This window comes from Macaca mulatta, chromosome 9 (genome assembly GCF_049350105.2).
Source record: "Macaca mulatta isolate MMU2019108-1 chromosome 9, T2T-MMU8v2.0, whole genome shotgun sequence".
Classification (NCBI taxonomy): domain Eukaryota; kingdom Metazoa; phylum Chordata; class Mammalia; order Primates; family Cercopithecidae; genus Macaca; species Macaca mulatta.
The window spans coordinates 145,701,084-145,718,657 of NC_133414.1; the positions used below are offsets into that span (position 1 = coordinate 145,701,084).

The 17,574-nt window shown below is 49.7% G+C and overlaps 1 long non-coding RNA gene across 1 annotated transcript; it reads left to right on the top strand.

Moving 5' to 3' along the window:
- Window positions 1–8,276: 8,276 nt before the first annotated feature.
- LOC144331378 (uncharacterized) lies at window positions 8,277–14,367 on the top strand. Its single transcript, XR_013398475.1, has 2 exons — window positions 8,277–8,455; window positions 14,051–14,367. It is a non-coding gene; the product is annotated as an uncharacterized LOC144331378 (long non-coding RNA).
- The last annotated feature ends 3,207 nt before the right edge of the window (window positions 14,368–17,574 follow it).

A 17,574-nucleotide genomic window follows, 5' to 3' on the forward strand; every position in this document is an offset into this window, starting at 1 on the left:
TATACCCCCTTACACCTATACGCCCTGAGATGCATAATCTTCCCTGCCCCAACACAGGTACATGGCCAGGTGCACACAATACACACCCAGTGCACATCCCTCCCCAGACGCACACACACCCTGGTGCACACACATGCACCCAGGTGCACACCCCCAGATGTACACACACAGCGCAAGGGAAGACCCATTCTTCCTGATGTGCTATCTCAGGGGCTATGTGCCCTGCAGCCCTTCCTGGAGCTCAACCCTGCTGGCCCCCAGGGGCCAGGGGCACCCTATAGGGTGAACAAAGCTTCCAGGGGTTTTGCAGAGGTGAGGGAGACTTCTCCCCACGTTTTAGGCCCTGACATCTTTATCTTGTACTTTCTGAGCCAGCAAAGGGGTGGACAAGGGAAGGGTGGGAGCCATCCACTCAGAGCCTCCAATGGGTCTGTGTGGCATGGGGTTTTGTTTCCCGGACCTGCCTGCATTTGGGTGTCTGAGGTGGGGGGTGGAGGGTGAGCTGGGACAGTGGTGGGAGAAGGACCTCCGCAGGCCCGCACAGCAGCTCCTCTGGGAGGTCCCTCCCCTCTCTGGGGAGATGAGCCCCAGACCCCTACCTCGCACTGTGCTTCTGGGTCTGTCTGCGCCCGGACAGTGGCGGGGTCCCCATGGATAAGTGAAATTCCCCAGTGACCCTTGACCCAGCCTTCTACCATCCCCTCCTCACCGGTGCTCTGAGGACCGTCCCCAGCCCGCCAGCGCCCCGGGCGACGTGGAACCACCAGCGAGGCAGCTCGAGGCTCAGTGCCGTGGCCCTGGGTGCAGTCCTCGCAGCCTTCCCCAGGCCTTTGCGTGGAGACCAAGGTCACGACGGGACCTACCTCCCTCGCAGGTGCGTCTCCCCCAGCCCCGTCTCTACCCGCCCCCGCTGGTGTTTCTTATTTGCTCCTTTGTGACCTTGCCCTCCTCACCCTGTATCTGCTCCCCATGCTGGAAGTCTCTCATTGCAAATTGTCGCTCTGGTGGGACTCCCAGAGCGATTTGTAAGGTGCTCTGCAGGCCCATGGAGGGACTCGCCGAGCTGGGAGGCCTCCCCACACTCTGCTCAGTGGCAAATAGGGCTTTCCACGCAACCTTCCGTCCCGGTGACCTGACCCTGGGGACGCCAACCCGGGACAGGTCGCAGACTCAAGGCCCTTCCCTTGAGGTTGGGGGCTGCTGAATGCTACCCAGCAGCTGCCTTCGGAACACCCATTTCATTTTCTTTCTTTTTCAATGCATGGCATTTATTCATCTATTTATAAAATAATACAAAGAGCACATAAACATCCCTCAGCACAGGACATTGACAATTACCAAGCGATGAGCTTAGCTCCTCCCCTCTCCCACTCTCAGAGGTACCATTCCTTGGGATTCTCTGGCGGCTTTCTTGAAAGCACGTTGATGACCTGAAATACAGGCGGAGCTTTGCTGGGATTCAAGCTTCATAACCCAGAGCGCTGGGCTGTGCGCTGTCCTCTAGGTCTTGCTCTTTGGTGTCAAGGCTCTCCCTCTTCTCAGCAGCTGCAGTCCGCTCACTTGGACACCTGTGTAATATTCTGTGGTGTGACTACACCCCAAGTCATAACACATTCTTTGTTCACCGACACCTGGAACGATCCCCAGTCCTCTGTCATTGCGAATGGCACTGGGTGACGTTCCTGTGCCAGGTTCCTGGTTGTGTGTGAATATCTCTTATAATCCACCCGTAAGAATGGGAGTGCTGAGGTCAAACTTTACTCAAAACTTCCTAAGAAAATACCAAATTCTTTTCCCTATGTGGCTTCACAGCTCCTGTGGATCTCCCACCCTCTCCAGCAGGTGGTGTCGTGGAATTCTCAGTCTTGGCCACTTTAGTGGGTAAGAAGCAGCGTCTCATTGTGTTGGTGACTCGTATGTTCCTGCTTGTCCCACAGGTTTGGTATCAATGCGTGTTTCTGCTTCTGTGTGTCTTTTCCACATTGCTCCCAATGGTGTCATCTTTTAGTAAGTGATTTGTAGGGATTCTTTAGCCCTTTCTAAATTTCTTTGTGGAGGCAAAGTTTACACAGTAATGTGCTTAGTGTTGAGGTGATGGGTTTTGATAAATGTGTGTGTGCCTGGAAACCAGGATATTTGCCTGGAAGAGCGGCTCAGCCTCTCCATGGGCTCCTTGTGCTATGGTCTGGGGGCCAGTTAGGGAGGGATGCAGTGAGGGGCCTAAGGGTGGGGCATCCCTGTGGGGTGTGAATCCCTGTGGGGACCCCCAGTGCCTGGGATGGGGTCCATGAGTGCCTGGGTCAGTGTCCATCAGGGCCTGGGTCAGGGCCCATCAGGGTCTGGGTCAGGGTCCATCAGGGTCTAGGTCAGGGTCCTTTGGGGTCTTGGTTGGCGTCCATCGAGGTCTGGGTCGGGGTCTATAGGTGTCTGCGTCAGCGTCCATCGGGGTCTGGGTCAGCGTCCATCGAGGTCTGGGTCGGGGTCTATAGGTGTCTGCGTCAGCGTCCATCGGGGTCTGGGTCAGCGTCCATCGAGGTCTGGGTCGGGGTCTATAGGTGTCTGCGTCAGCGTCCGTCGGGGTCTGGGTCAGGCTCCATTGGGGCTGTGAGCTCAGATTCCAGCCTCCCTTACCCACTGGCTCCCAACAGAGCCGGGGGCCAGCCGTCCATGGAGACTGGGTCATGGGTGGGCAGTGGGTGACCCAGCAGCTTGGTTTTTGTTTGGTAACATTCTTGGCCACCTGAGTCCTATATCCTGTTTTCCTGTTTCTCCTCTCTCCCCACCCCATTTTAAAGTAAATCTGTTTGTGTGTAGTGTGGTTGGGCTTTTCCTGCTTATCTGCACCGTATGTGCCTCTGGTAAGCCCTCCATGCATCCTCCACTTAACCTCAAGGTGAAGCTCAGCCAGTTTGATAAACAAGCTGCGTAATTTTGTGAACGCATTTGGGCCAGGAATGGCTGACGACGAAGCACCACAGAGCTGAGCTTGAGGCATGGCGGGTGGTGTGTGTGGAGGGCTCCTCCAGCCCTGGGCCATGGCAGCCTCTGAGGCTGGCCAGCTAGTAGATGCTATGAGGGGAAGCAGCTCTGCCCACCCTGCCACTCCCCAAGGAGGTCCCTGGACCAAGAACCCTGCAGGATGGACTTGGGAGGGCAGCCCCCAGCCTCGGCCCCCACCCTCACCCTGCACTGCTCGTCCACTGCGTCTCCTGCCTCTGCGCCTGGGCTGCCCAGACCCTCTGTGCCTTTCCCTCCCCAGCCGGCTCAGTGCCTATGTGAGGCCAGCAGAAATGTGCACTTTTGTCCTGAAAAGACTATGGGAGGCAGCAGAGCTCTTCAGAGTGTGGGCTCTGGGACAGGGGCTGGAATTCAAATTCCAGACCCACCCTTGCTTTGTGACCTTGGACCTGTGGATTGGGAGGGGTCAGGAGTCTCTGCGGTGCAGCCCCTGTGCTGGTCCCCCATGGACGAGCTCGCTCTGGGGCTTCGGGTGTCCGTCGGGGGTGGCGTGAAGCTGTGCACCAGGAGGTTTTGGGTCAGGTCTTAGCGAGGTCAGACCCAGTGTGGCCAAAGCCCTCACCTTTGCACAGCCGCCATCCTTGATGCTGCCATCTCCCTGGTGATCTAGGCCTCTCACTGCCCACGGCTCCTGTGACTTGTGACCACCAGCTTCCTCTAAAAGCTGCCACTCAGCAGCTGTGGGGCTTGAGGTGCACATCTGTCTCTTCTGGTCTCAGGTTCCCTCTCGAAAGATGCAGCCAGCGTTGCCTTATCTGATAGAATCTGAGGCGGAATCTGCAGCGGAGACCTTGAGTTCTCGTCATTTAGGTATGTGGAGCACCCTGTGCTCTGCTGCCGAGTGTGGAGCCGGAGAGCTTCATGCCCTATACACAGAGGTGCCCACGGACAGCCTGGCATGCAGGCCCTGCAGAGATGCTCTCACACAGCCCATATGCCCCCCACACCTGCCGTAAGTGCAGAATCGCATCCCCTACCCCACACTTGGCTTCACTCACAGGGCACCCAGGTACCTGCATCAGAAGTATACCCATCCCCACCCGGACACGTGTCCCCAGCACAGGCCCCCATGCAGACAGAGGCTCCCAGCAGGCAGACAAAAACACGCACACAGCAGATCCAGACCCGGCACACAGACATCCATGCAGACATGCTGCCCCTGCCCAGGAGACAGGCAGGCATCACTCACCCCAGCCTCTGGGGCACCATGCTTCCCACAGAAACGAGTGGATAAACAAGGCCATGAAACAGGGACAAATGTGAAACCACAGACATGCTGCCCCTCCTCATGGCCGCCTGCTTCAGGGAAGCTTGTTGACCAGCCCACCCCAGACAGCTCGCTGCCCGATGTAGTTATAGGCACAGGCATGTGCAGATGTGCTGTGGTGCAACTGCCAGGGCCGAGCAGGCCTCCTCCCTGTTCTTCAGAGGGTAGGAGTCAGGGTGTGGGGGAAGCCTACCTGCCTGGGCAGGTCCACGCAGGTCCTGTACCCTTGATGCAGGGAATGTGGCCATGTACTGGGCAGCCTGGGAGCTGAGGCCCGTCTGGACAAAGCCAGAGTCAACTGTCCTCCACCCTCACTGACACTTATCTCAGAAGAACTCACAGAAGAGCGAAGCTGTTCAGATGGGGCTTCTCTCAGAGGGCTGGGGATGGGCGAGGGAGCAGAGGCTCTTCCCACCTGTCCTGGGGGTGGCGCACACAGGTCCCTCTCACCTGCCCAAGGGACCTGCCTCCCCTGTGACCAGGCCCATCAGCCAGAGTGGCTGGAATCGGAACTTGAGGCGGAAGGGAAACCTGCCCACTGGCCCCGCCCCAGCTGCCTCTGTGGGACAGGGCAGGTGTGATCTGGCCTGAGCAGGATGTGGGGCACTGACGGACATACCTGCACACCCCAGCAGCAGCCAGAGGAACAGAGGGGGACCAGGAAGAACCCACCTGGGGATCCTTGCATGCCTCCCAACCCCTACATCCCAGAGCAGAGGGCGCCGGTCCCCCAGGGCCTCCCACAGGAGGGCTCCGCCTGCCCACTCAGAGCAGAGGGTGCCAGTCCCCCAGGGCCTCCCACAGGTGGACTCCGCCTGCCTGCTCAGAGCATTCGGGGCTAAGATTGGAGTTTGACTCATTGTCTGTCCCTCACCTCCTGATCTCTGGCCAGGCCAATGTGAGGGGCACAGGGTTAATTGAGGAAACCTTTTCATGGGCTGTTAAGGCAAAGGCACCTGAACCCTCTGCCCTCGTCACCTAGACCCGTGAGGACCATGGCCCTGGGACAGAGCCCTCTCCCTGGACACCAAGGTCCTCTGACTGCTCCCCGCCTGGTTGGCTGAGCCTGGCTGATGCTCCACAGAGATGCGGTCCAGGCTGGACAGCTCAAGCTGGCAGAGGGCAGTGGGAGGTGAGGAGAAGGTGCCCAGGACCCACTGTGAGGGGTCTTTGGCCCCCGCCTTCTGTGTGTGCTTGGAGAAGGGACTTTGTTGGCCCTGGGGACAGCAGATCAGTCCATACAGCCTGGCCTGGGGTCCTGATCCACGCAGGCCACAGACCTCCAGGGCTGCTGGAGGCAGATGTATTGGTCTGTGTTCTCGTGCCCCAAAGCCACATTCATAAATGTCACATCTATTCACATTCAGCCATGTCTGCGGGTCCTTCCTGGGTCTCTGCACTGGCTCCCGACCCAGCAGTGGACGGATGAGTTTTTGCCTGGGGGATCAGGTGTTGGAGGGGGACAGACAACAGCTAATGGCGGTCAACTCTGCCACACGTGGGGGTGGAGCGTGGCATGGAGAGGCAGGCACGAAAAGGAGTGGGATCAGGGCCACTGCTTGGACAGAAGACCCAAGGCCAGGTTCCACCCTGGAGGGGTCAGAGAAAAGAGTGCTGGGAAAGGGGACGGTTCCTGCAGAGGCGAAGGTGGGCATGGGCCCTGCGTGGTGGGGGACCCAGCAGTGGGCAGGAAGGGCTGAGCTCAGCGGTGGGGGGCAGCACACAGGCCTGTGGTGTGTCCTTGACTGTCACCGACTGAGCGGCTGCGGGGTGGTGAGCAGAGTGGGGACTGATATGACTTTGTTTTCATGGATCCCCCTCGACCTGTGGACGCTGGAGGAGCATGCGTGGGGCAGGGCCCAGTTGGGGGCAGCCCTTGCGGCTGAAATCATGCAGACCCTGCCGGGGTGCAGTCCGATGGATTTGCTGATGGATCGGATGTGGGTGTGGAACAGAGAAAAGCGGAAGGCTCTGGGGTCAGCGTGGTTTTGGGGGCTGGGGGAAGTCGGAAGTAAGGTTTTGGGGTGCAAGTTCAGAGATGGAGGAACAGTTGGGCAGAGGCGTGGACACAGGCGTGTGGAGCAGGGGCCAGGGCTGGAGGTGGGCATTGGGTGCGTCGGGACGGAGCCGGGGCTCCAAAGGCCGGCGCTGTGGGTTGGGGGAGAGCGGAGGCTGGGTGTCCATCGGTGAAGGTGCCATTCTCATCTCCTCTAGTTTTGTGCCGGGGGCAGCCCGGGAGCTTCACTGGGTCTGTGTCCGCCGCGCAGCCCCGCTCCGCCCTGCTCCGCCCTGCGGTGCCCACCAGGAGGCTTTGCCGGGGCGGCCAGGACCCCTGAGGGCACGAACACCGCAGACTCGCGGCTCTGGCCCTGCCCAGTCCCGCCAGCCCTGCCCTGGCGCGGCTGCTTCTCCCGGGGCAGCTTTCGGGGCGACCACCCACCCACAGGCAGAGCCCCCCGCCTGGAGGCCCCGGGCTGAGGCCTGTGCACGCGCCGGAGGCTCTTCCTGGACGCAGCGCACAGCGTGGCGGCGCCGCCCACCCAGCCCTGCAGCCCCACCGCGCCCCCTGCCTCGGGCGGGTGCGGACTCCAGGTCCCGCCCGTTTCTCGGGGTCTCTCCCAGGGCTCCGGGTCCGCCTCACTGAGAGCCCAAGACAGGGGCGCCACCGCCTCAGCGACCCCCACCCCCTCCCCGCCCCGGGGACCCCGCCCCGCGCAGCGCCCGCATCCCACCCCCCCCGGGCAGCCTCCTGGCTGTGTCCGTGCGCGTTTGGGGTCCCATCCACGCGGTCCCCTCCCTCCCACGCCGGGCTGGCAGGGAGGAGCCCACGCCCACCGCGGCCCCCGGAGGCCCCCACTCCTCAGCACCGCCCAGGGAGAACCCGCGGCCGCCTGGCTGGGAAACCCACGGCCTTCTCCGCCCTGCGCTGTGGGCTGGGTTTCCAGGGAAATCTTAAGTCAGTTCGTCAAGTCCTGTCTCCCTCCCAGAGTTTACTCTGGGGGAAATTTCACATCTTTGCAACAGGAAAGCTTCCAACCCAGAAACGTGGTGCGTTTCCGCGTTTACTTAGATCTTCCTGTGACGCCTCTCAGCTTTCTGCATTAACGCCTTCCACGTCTTTCACTAGATTAATTCCTAGATCGTTGGTAGTTTTGTTGCCTTTATACGTGGTAGCTATTTTTAAAAAGTCATTTTCTGTTCATTGCTTATATGTAGAAAAACAAGTGACTTTTGTCTATGTTCAGTGAACTCGCTACTGTCCCGTGTGGCTAAGTGATCTGCGGTTCCCGTGGGTCTTGGCATTCCCAGCGGCGTGTCTGTGAGTCCTGCTGGTCTTCACTTTCATTCTCCAAGCATCGTGCCTTTTCCTTTTCATCTTTCTGCACTGGGTTTGGCCCCCAGGGCAAAGTGGGCCGCGGGTGGGGCGGTGAGAGCTGGGACGGGGACGCTGCTGTGAGCTGCGTTTCTATGCTCTTGTTATCAGATTAAGGAAGTTCCCTCCTATTTCTAGTTTGCAAACACTTTATTATCAGAAATGGATCCTGAATTGTATATTAAAAATTTTACGTCTCTTCAGATGACAATATGATTGTTCTCCCTTAGCGTTTCAGTGTGGCAAATTACAGTGACTGATTTTCTAGTGTTAACTTTTTTTCTAAATGCAACTTTGCAGTCCTGGAAAAAACCAGCTTTGGCGTCAGTGGTGTGCTTTGCACGCATTGCTGATTCTGTGGGTCCTGTGTCTGGAGTTTTCTCTGTGGGAACCTTTTCTTTCTTTAGAAACAGCTTTATTGAAAGAAAATAAAAAATAATAAAAAGAGCTTTATTGAGGTATGATCAATGTACAATAAACTGGTGTATTTAAAGTGGACCATCTGATAAGTTCTGACATGCACACGCCAGTGAAGCCATCACACAATCCAGGCAGTGAATGTCTCATCACAGCTTCCACTTCCTGCCCCACTTTTACCCTCCTTCCTGCCCCTCCCCACACCCCATCTCCCGCAACCGCTGATGTGCGTCTGTCACCACAGGTCAGTCTGCGCTGTCTGGAATTTATAGTCACAGAATTGTGGCCTGCACCCTCTTTTTTCTGGTTTCACGACACAGTGTTTTGAGACTCATCCATGTTCCTGTTGTATTGCTTGCTCGTTCCTTGCCGTTCCTGAGGTGCGTTCCATCATATGGATGCCCCACAGTGTGTATAATCCATTTGCCTGCTGGTGGGCTTGTGGGTTGTTTCAGTTGGGAGCTGTTGTCGATAATGCCGTTGTGAATCTTCATGTACAAGTCTTTTTACATGCAGTTGTCTTAATTTCCTTGGGTGAATTCCTAGGAGTACAATGGCTAGATCATATGGTAGGTGCATGTGTAGCTACTTAGGAAACCTCCAAACCATTTTCCAAAGTGGATTTATGATTTTGAGTTCGAGATTCTCCACATCCTCTCCAACAACTGGTGTGGTCCATGTTTTAATTTAACCACTGTACTAGAAGTGCAGTGGTTTTAATTTGCATTTCCCTAAAGCCTAATGATCCTTGCCTAGTTGCCATTCATGTATCATCTTTGTTGAAGCTCAAATATTTTGCCTGTTATTTTATTGGGTTATTTGTTTCCTTATTCTTGAGCATGAGCTTTCATTTTATTTTCTGAATATAAGTCCTTTATTAGATACATAATGTGCATTTTTTTCCCAGTCTATGGCTTATCTTTTTGTTTTCTTAATGTATTTTAGGAGGAGGTTTTCATTTTGATGAAGTACAATCCATTTATAGTTTGTATTTTATATTCAAGTTATATTCAAAAAATCTTTGCATAATCCAAGATTTTTTTCCCATATTTTCTTCTAGAAGTTGTATAATTTTAAGAGTTTTTATTTAGGTCCATGATGTATTTTGAGTTCATTTTTGCTTATGGTATGAGGTACGGCTCAAAGTTCTTTTTTCTCTATTGAATTGTCTTTGTCCCTTTCACAAAAATCAGTTGTCCGTATTTTTCTGAGTCAATTTCTGGTCTCTCTATTTAGTTCCATTATTCTATTTGTTTATCTTGATACCAGTGCCACATTTTCTTTATAACTGTGGCTTTATAAGTCTTTAAATCTTGTGGTATCAGTCCTCCAAATTTGCTATTCTTTTTCAAAGTTGCTTTGGCTATTTTAGATCTTTTGAATTTCCACATGAATTTTAGAATAAGTTTGTCAACTTCCACAAAAAACTTGTGGGGTTTTGATTGTCACTGAATTTAATCTGTAGATCAGTCTTACGAGAACTGACCCATTAACAATACCAGTTCTTCTGGTCCATGAACATGGTGCATCTTAGTCTCAGCAGGTATCTGTAGCTTTTGGTGTATAGATAGATCTTTCGTATGTTTTGTTCATGTATCTCTAAGTATTTCGTATTTTTGGTGGTATTGATGCAGGACAGGCAAGCCCCAAAACTGGGGCTTAGCCCAGGAGGGTTCTTGGCTTTGCCCAGGAAAGAATTCAAGATCATCACAATCGATGCAGGAAATCCATGTGACAAAATTCAATACTTATTCATGTTGAATCTAAGATTTACGTGGACATACAAGGAACCTAGAATGGCCACAGAAAAATCTTGAAAAAGAACAAAATGTCAAGACTTAGAATATTTAATTTTAACATTTATCATACAGCTACACAAGCAATGACAATGTGTATGTGTAAAGATGGACAAGTGCACGAATGGAGCAAACAGAGGTCCGTCGATAAACGCGTGCAGGACACCCAGCTGATCTTCAGCCAGAGAGCAAAGGCGTCTTAGCAGGGGAAAGGAAAGACCCAGCTGGACTTCAGCTAGAGAGCAGGGGAAAGGAAACACTCAGGCACACTGTGTTAGATATCCACTTGCGAAAAGCAAAAACCCTGGCATCCACCTCACACCGTGCACAAAAATGATTTGAGATGGATCCTGGACCTTAATGGACAGGCTGAAACGAGAGAGTATCTAGCAGAAAATGTGGGAGAATACCCTCACAACCTCAGGAAGGCCAAGTTTGCTTAAAGAAAAGATGAAAGCAATTGACAAATTGTATACTTACTGTGCATTGGGTTTAAGATAAATTATACCTCAATTTAAGAAACGCTTTGTGAGGTATTTATGTTTCTGTATTTCCAGGCACATGGGAGTTTTCTTGTTATCTGTTGTTGATTTCTCACTTAATTGCATTGTAGTCAGAGCCTATATTCTGTATGATTTCAAAGCCTGACAGTTTGAGACTCTGGCGTGATGATGCATTGCTGTGGTGCTTTATTAACGTCTGCATGAATTTGAAATGAATGTGTATCTGCAGGTGCTGGATCCAGTGTCCACAAACATTACTTGTTCGTAATTGCTTTGTTCAAATCTTTTGAGTAGCTGCTGATTTTTCTGTGCTTGCTGTGTAACTTGCTGATAGATGTGTTAAAATCTCCCACTATTAACACCTCGTGTTTCTGTCAGTTTTTAACACACACACAAACACACACACATACACATGAACACACAAACACACCCAAACATAAACACACCCACAAACACACACAAGCACACACACAAGCACACAAACATGTTTTTAGGTCATTCTCTTATGTGCTTGTAACAATATAATCTCTTGGAGAATTGAACCATTTTATTATTATAAAATAATTCTTTTATTCCTAGTAATGCTTTTAAATTACTTTGCGTATTAGTGTTGATACAAATTACCAGCTACCCAAGCTGTATCTAATTGGAGCATCTAGCTAGTCTGATGTTAACGAAGTTGCTGCTGTGCTGGGTGAGGGTCCGTCTTCATCGCCTTCTCCATGTTTCACCTGCCCTGGCCGCCTCTCTGCTCTCCTGGGACACATTCCCTCCATTACTCGGCCCTGACTTACATTCCACTGTTACCACAGTTAAAAATTTTAAATGTGTTTATATTTATTGATATATCACAGTTGTATACACTTGGAGGCCACATGTGATATTTTGGTCCATGTATCCAGTGTGCCGTTATCAAATCAGGGCAATGGGGTATCCATCCCCTCAACCGTTCATCTTTTTTTTGTGTTGGGAACATTACGGTTCTTCTTTTCTAGCTATTTTATCACATATTTTTAAATCACACATTTTCATGCTCTAGGTATTTGAAACCCCGCAATACATAAGTATTATTGTTTTAGACGGCCCTTGTTCACTGTGATTTGCTTACTCATCTACTGCAGGAAAAGGGAACGCTGTTCTAAAATGCAGCACCCTGAAACCCTGAGGGTGAGACAGACTGGAGAATGTTCACAGTAGGTACTGGGCAAGGACCCTGCCTCCTGGACACCCAAAGGGCCCATATCTTCCCTGAGCCTGCTGGGGGGCCTGCTCTCACTTTCACAGGCAAGAAGCAGCCCCAGGGAGAGATCCCTCTGAGCCTCCTGCTTCCAGCCCCAAGGCCTGGCCCTCTCCTGGGCAGGGCCTCAGTGGTTGCCCCTGGGGTGGATGGCGCCCCACATGCTCCCGGTGGCTGCCCTGCCTGGTGGGTTGCACTGGGGCTGCCCAGAGGGCACCAGGGCTGTCCTTGGACACTGTAGGTTTATTCCAGTCTCACCCAGCCCTGCTGTGTGACAGCTGCACCTCTGCAGTGCGTGGAAGCTGCTGGGCAAGCGTGTCTGTGGCATCCTGGAGCTGGGGCCATGTGGGCCCTGGTCTGGCCTGGCTCTCATGGAAGTGTCCAGAGGCCCAGGAACTAGTTTCCTCCAGGTTTGGAGCCTCTTCCCTACTGCATGGGACTAGACAGACAAGGGCCCTTCCTGCATCCTCTGCTCCACGTAGCTGGACGCTGCTGCCTTGGAGGGGTCAAGGGGCTCACACCCTGGCTGCAGGAGGACACCCCCACCTAGCCATTGTGTTATGTACGGTGAAAGGGGATGCTTGGGTGACTCCTGGCCACCTGCCTTCCCGTTCATCTCTATTCACCCTGACAGAAAGAAAGCTCACCCTTGTATGCTGCAAGAGTCAGTGCTCACTTAAAACCTTCTTGGCCACGGGAGGAACAGCGTCTGTGAGATGCAAGGGGAACGGGCTTGCTGAGTCGGGACTGTCAATGACAGAGGTGGCCCAAAGGCCACCTGCCCACAAGGTGCAGGGACAGTCGGGGTAAGGCAGTGGCTTGGCCACCTCAGAGGCCCTGGAGGCTTAGGCAGCACTTGTTTTCCGGGAGTGTCCTGTGTGTCTCTCAGCAACACAAGACAGCACATTGTTGGGGCCAGTGTGGAGTCACTTTGAAACTGGCCTCATTGTCCCATAGAATTGACGTTTACGGTTTCTTTTGAATACACATAGAAACTGACCCTCCTAGTCTTAAACTTGAGAAACTTACATTTGTCTCATCTGAGTTCCTTTCTCAGGAAACCGACCGTCAGGCCCCTAGATAGCATCAAGGAGCTGAAGTTCCCCAGATCACTGCACTTGGACAGTGAGACTCTGGGCCCCTCGCCCCTCATGATTGCCTAACTGACCACTGGCTGCCTGCTGACCGACTCCTCTTCCTCACCCCTCCCTTCATTCCTGTTTTCTTACACATCGTTACATCTCTTCCCTGCTAGAGAAGTTCCTCATTTTGATTGGTTGAGGAGATGGATTTGACACTGACCTCCCATCCCCTCGGCTGCAGCCCCTGATTAAAGCCCGTTGTCTCACTGACTGGCTTTCTGTGCAGCAAGCAACAGGTCCTAGACCAAACCCTTGGCATTTTGGTAACATCTTTCTGCAGCACCCCCACAGCTCCAGGGAAAGTGGGTCTAGGGGTTCTCCCGATGAGTACGGACCCAGCGATGCAGACCTCAGCGAAGGGAACAGTGGCTCTGAGAGGGCTCTGGTCTCAGGGGCTCAAGGGAAACCATCCTGGAGTGGTGGTGACTCCAGGCATGATACATACCTGCCTGCCGTGTGTGTGTGTGTCTGTGTGTGTGTGTGTGCAAGACATCAGTCCAGAACTAGCTGGACCCAGAATTCGCAAAGGCACCTTTCCTGCCTGGCTGCAGTTATCTGCCACTCAGTTCTGCATTAAATGCTGGAGTTGTGCTGTCACACTGGGCTGAGTGAGCCAGCGAGTTTCTTGGTGGCCTGCTCCATGTGTCTGGCACAGTATTAGCCCTGAGCACAGAGACCAGAAATGTGCACAGTTATTTCTGCCATGACAACATGAGCCCAAGACAGAGAGGCATGGAGGTTGATAAACACTGTTGTTAGTGGGTTTACATTTGGAAGAATCTACTCTGATCCTATACCTTACTGCAGAAAAGTGCCTAGTGAATCAAATGTCTAGATACGAAAAGAAAATATTAGAAAAGTCAGTAGAAAATATAAAACTTATGTAGAGGAATGATGATTTTCTTAATTTCAAAATTATGAAAGCCACAAAAATGTCAACACCTTTGACTAGAGAAAAACTTCAAAAATGTTCAGTGATGAAAAAAGTACACAACTAAAGCCAAAATAGAAAGACGATGCTAGTAAAAACTTGGTTATAGGTGGTCCAGGTGCCAGAGGCAGGGGATGTGTGCTCATGACATCTGAGCAGAGGGAGAGAAGGACCCAGCTGCTCGCCCCCCACAGAAATACTCGTCCGTGATCAGAAAAGAGAGCCAAGAACCGTGCAAAGCCGTGCCACTCATCTAAAGTGAAGATAAAAACCAGTGTTGACAAAGTTGTGTTAATAACTTTTTTGGGTGTTTAAAAATATTTTTAAAACTTAGAGTCAGTAAAATTCACTCTTTTTGGTGTCCAGTTGTAGGACTTTTGACAAAGGCAGAGTTGTGTAATCTTCTCCCAATCAAGATGCAGACCAACCTCACCGCCTGCTCCCTGCCGCCTCCTCCCTGGCAGCCTCAGCTCTGTTCTCCATCCTGGCGGTTTGCCTTTGCCAGAAGTCGCATACATGGACTTGTTCTGCACATAGCCTTTTGAGACTGGCTCCTTTTATGTCTAATGGAAAAATTGCCATTAAATGCATGCCCTTTGTTTACTGACTCACCAGTGAAGGACATTTGGAGTGTTTTGTTTCAGTTTTTGGTGATTATGGATAAAGCTGTTATAAACATTTGCGTACAAGTTTCTGTGTGAATGTAAGTTTTCATTTGTCTTGAGGTATGGGATTCCTGGGACATATGGTGGTGGACTTTCAATGTTCTGAGACACTGCCAAGCTGTTTTCCACAGTGGCTGGACAAGTTTTTCATTTCCACTGTTAATATATGAGTGTTCCAGTTGTTCTGTGTGCATGTTACCACTTGGTATCATCAGGTTTTTTTGTTTTGCATTTGAATAGATGTGTAGTTGTTTTAATTGGCATTTCCCCAAAGGCTAACAATGTTGGACATCTTTTCATGTGTTTATTTGCTGTCTGTGTGTCTTCTTCAGTCAAGTGTCTGTTTAAATTTTTTGCCCATTTTTCTTTTGGGTTTGTTTTCTCATTGAGTGTTGAGGGTTCTTTAGGCAGTATTTTGTCAGATGTGTAATTTCCAGATGTTTTCTCTCTGTGGTTTGCCTTTTTTTTTGAGATGGAGTCTCGTTCTGTTGCCCAGGGTGGAGTACAGTGGCGTGACCTCGGCTCACTGCAACCTCTGCCTCCAGAGTTCAGGCGATTCTCCTGTCTCAGCCTCTTGAGTAGCTGGGATTATAGGCGTGTGCCACCGCACCCGGCTAATTTTTTTGTATTTTTAGTAGAGATGGGGTTTCACTGTGTTGATGAGGCTAGTCTTGAATTCTTGACTTCGTTATCTGCCCACCTTGGCCTCCCAAAGAGCTGAGATTACGGCGTGAGCCACTGCACCTGGCCGGTTTGTCTTTTCATTCACATTGAAAGCTTCCTTTGTAGAACAAAAGTTTTAGATTTTGATACAGTTAATTTGGATTTGGATTCATTTTCTTTTCTTTCCTTTTTTTTTTTTTTTTTTGGGACAGAGTCTCACTTGGTCACCCAGGCTGGAGTGCAGTGTTGTGATCTCCACTTACTGCAACCTCTGCCTCCCTGGTTCAAATGATCTCCTGCCTCGGCCTCCCGAGTAGCTGGGATTACAGGTGTATGCCACCACACCCAGCTAATTTTGTATTTTTAGTGGAGATGGGATTTTGCCATGTTGGCCAAGCTGGTCTCGAACTCCTGGCCTAAGTGATCTGCCCGCCCCAGCCTCCCAAAGTGCTGGGATTACAAGTGTGAGCCACTGCGCCTGGCTGATTTTTTTGACTCATTTTTAATTGTTGTACAGACTTTTATTCTTGGGATAAATCCCACTTGGTCATAATGTATTATTTATTTATTTATTTATTTATTTATTTATTTTAAAATAGATTTATTGCAGTATAAATTACATACCATAATTTGTCAATTTTTTCTTATAGATTATGCTTTGGTGTCTTACAACAAGTGTTTGCCTAATGCATGGTCACAGATATTTCTCTAGTATTTTCTTCTAAAAGTTCAATCATTTTTTGTGTTAATTTTTGTGTAAAATGTGATTTATGAATCAAGTTTTATTTGCATACAGACATACAGTTTTTCCAACACCATTTGTTGAAAAGACTATCATTTTTCCAGTGAACCAGTTTTGCATCTTAAAAAAAAAATCAATATACTATAGTTGTGTGGGTCTATTTCTGGACTTTGCATGTTTCATTCACTTACATGTTCATTCATTTGCCAGTAGACAGGCCTCAGTGCTGCAGCTTTATGGTAAGTCTCGAAATCAGGCAGTGCAAGCTCTTTAACTTTGCTATTCTTATTCAAATTTATTTAGGATATCCTAGTTCCTTTGCCATTCCATAGAAATTTTAGAATCAGTCATTGGTATCTGTGAAAAATCCTACTAGAATTTTGGTTGGGATTGCATTATGTCTGCAGAGAAGTTTGGGGACAATAAGCATCTGAACTATCTGTGTCTTCTATAGTTGTCCAATCAATGAACCTGGTGTATCTTATTTATTTGGATTTTTAAAATTTATTTTATCAGGGCTTTATAGATTTCCACATACAGATCTTGCACATATGTTGTTAGAGTTATCCCTCAGTAGTTCGTGTTTAAGTGCTATTGTAAATGGCACTTAAAGCAATTGTTCATTGCTGGTATATAGAAATAAAATGGCTTTTTGTGTTTTGGTCTTGTATTCTGTGAGCTTACTAAACTCACTTATTCTGGGAGTTTTTCTGTAGATTCCTTGAGATTTCCTACTTAATTATTTGGTCTGGGAATAAAATGTTTTATTCCTTCCTTTCCAATCTGTTAAGTTTTAATTTTTTTCTCCCTCTTTGGTACTGTTTAGGACTTCCATTACAATTTTGAAAATGAGAGATGAGAGTGGCTCTCCTTGCCTTGTTCCTTATTTTAGGTAGGAAACATTTAATCTTCCACCATCAGGTGGGATGTTGGCTGCAGATTTTTGTAGTTGCTCTTTGTCAGATTAAGTTAGTTCCCTTCTGTTCCTAGGTTGCTGACGGTTTTTTTTATGGTAAGTCAATTGGTGAACTTTGTCAAATGCTTTCCCCACATCTCTTGAGATGGTCACATGGCTTTTCTTTTTTACTGTGCTAGTGTGTAGTGAATTATATTTATTCATTTTCAATTGTCGCATGGCCTTTCATTCCTGGGATAAGTCCCACTTGGTAGTATTGTATCATCTTGTTTATTTATTTGAAAGCAGACTTACTGCAGTATAAGTTACATGCAATAAAACTCATCCATTTTTAGTGTCCAATTCAATGATTTTTAAAGTAAATTTATTGAGTTATGTGTCTATTACCTCAATCCAGTTTTAGAACGTTGCCATCATTCCTGTGTTATTTCTTAAGATACTACTGGACTTCATTTGCTAATATTTTGTCAGATTCTTACATCTTTGTTCATCAGGGATAATATTTGTAATTTTTTTCTTGTAATATTTTTGTCTGGTTTTAGTATTAATGATGGCTCATAAAATGAGGTAAGAATTATTGTATCTTTTCATATTTCCTGGAAGAGATTGTATGAAATTGGTGTTTCTTTCTTAAATATGTGATTAGAATTAACCAGTGAAACAATATGGGCTGGGAGTTTTTATTTTTGGAAGGATTTTAGCTAAGAATTCAAATTTTGTAATAGCTATAGGACTATTCAGGAAATACGGTTTTTCTTTGTGCCTTTTGGTAGTTTGTGTCTTTTTTTTTTTTTTGAGACGGAGTCTCGCTCTGTTGCCCAGGCTGGAGTGCAGTGGCCGGATCTCAGCTCACTGCAAGCTCCGCCTCCCGGGTTTATGCCATTCTCCGGCCTCAGCCTCCCGA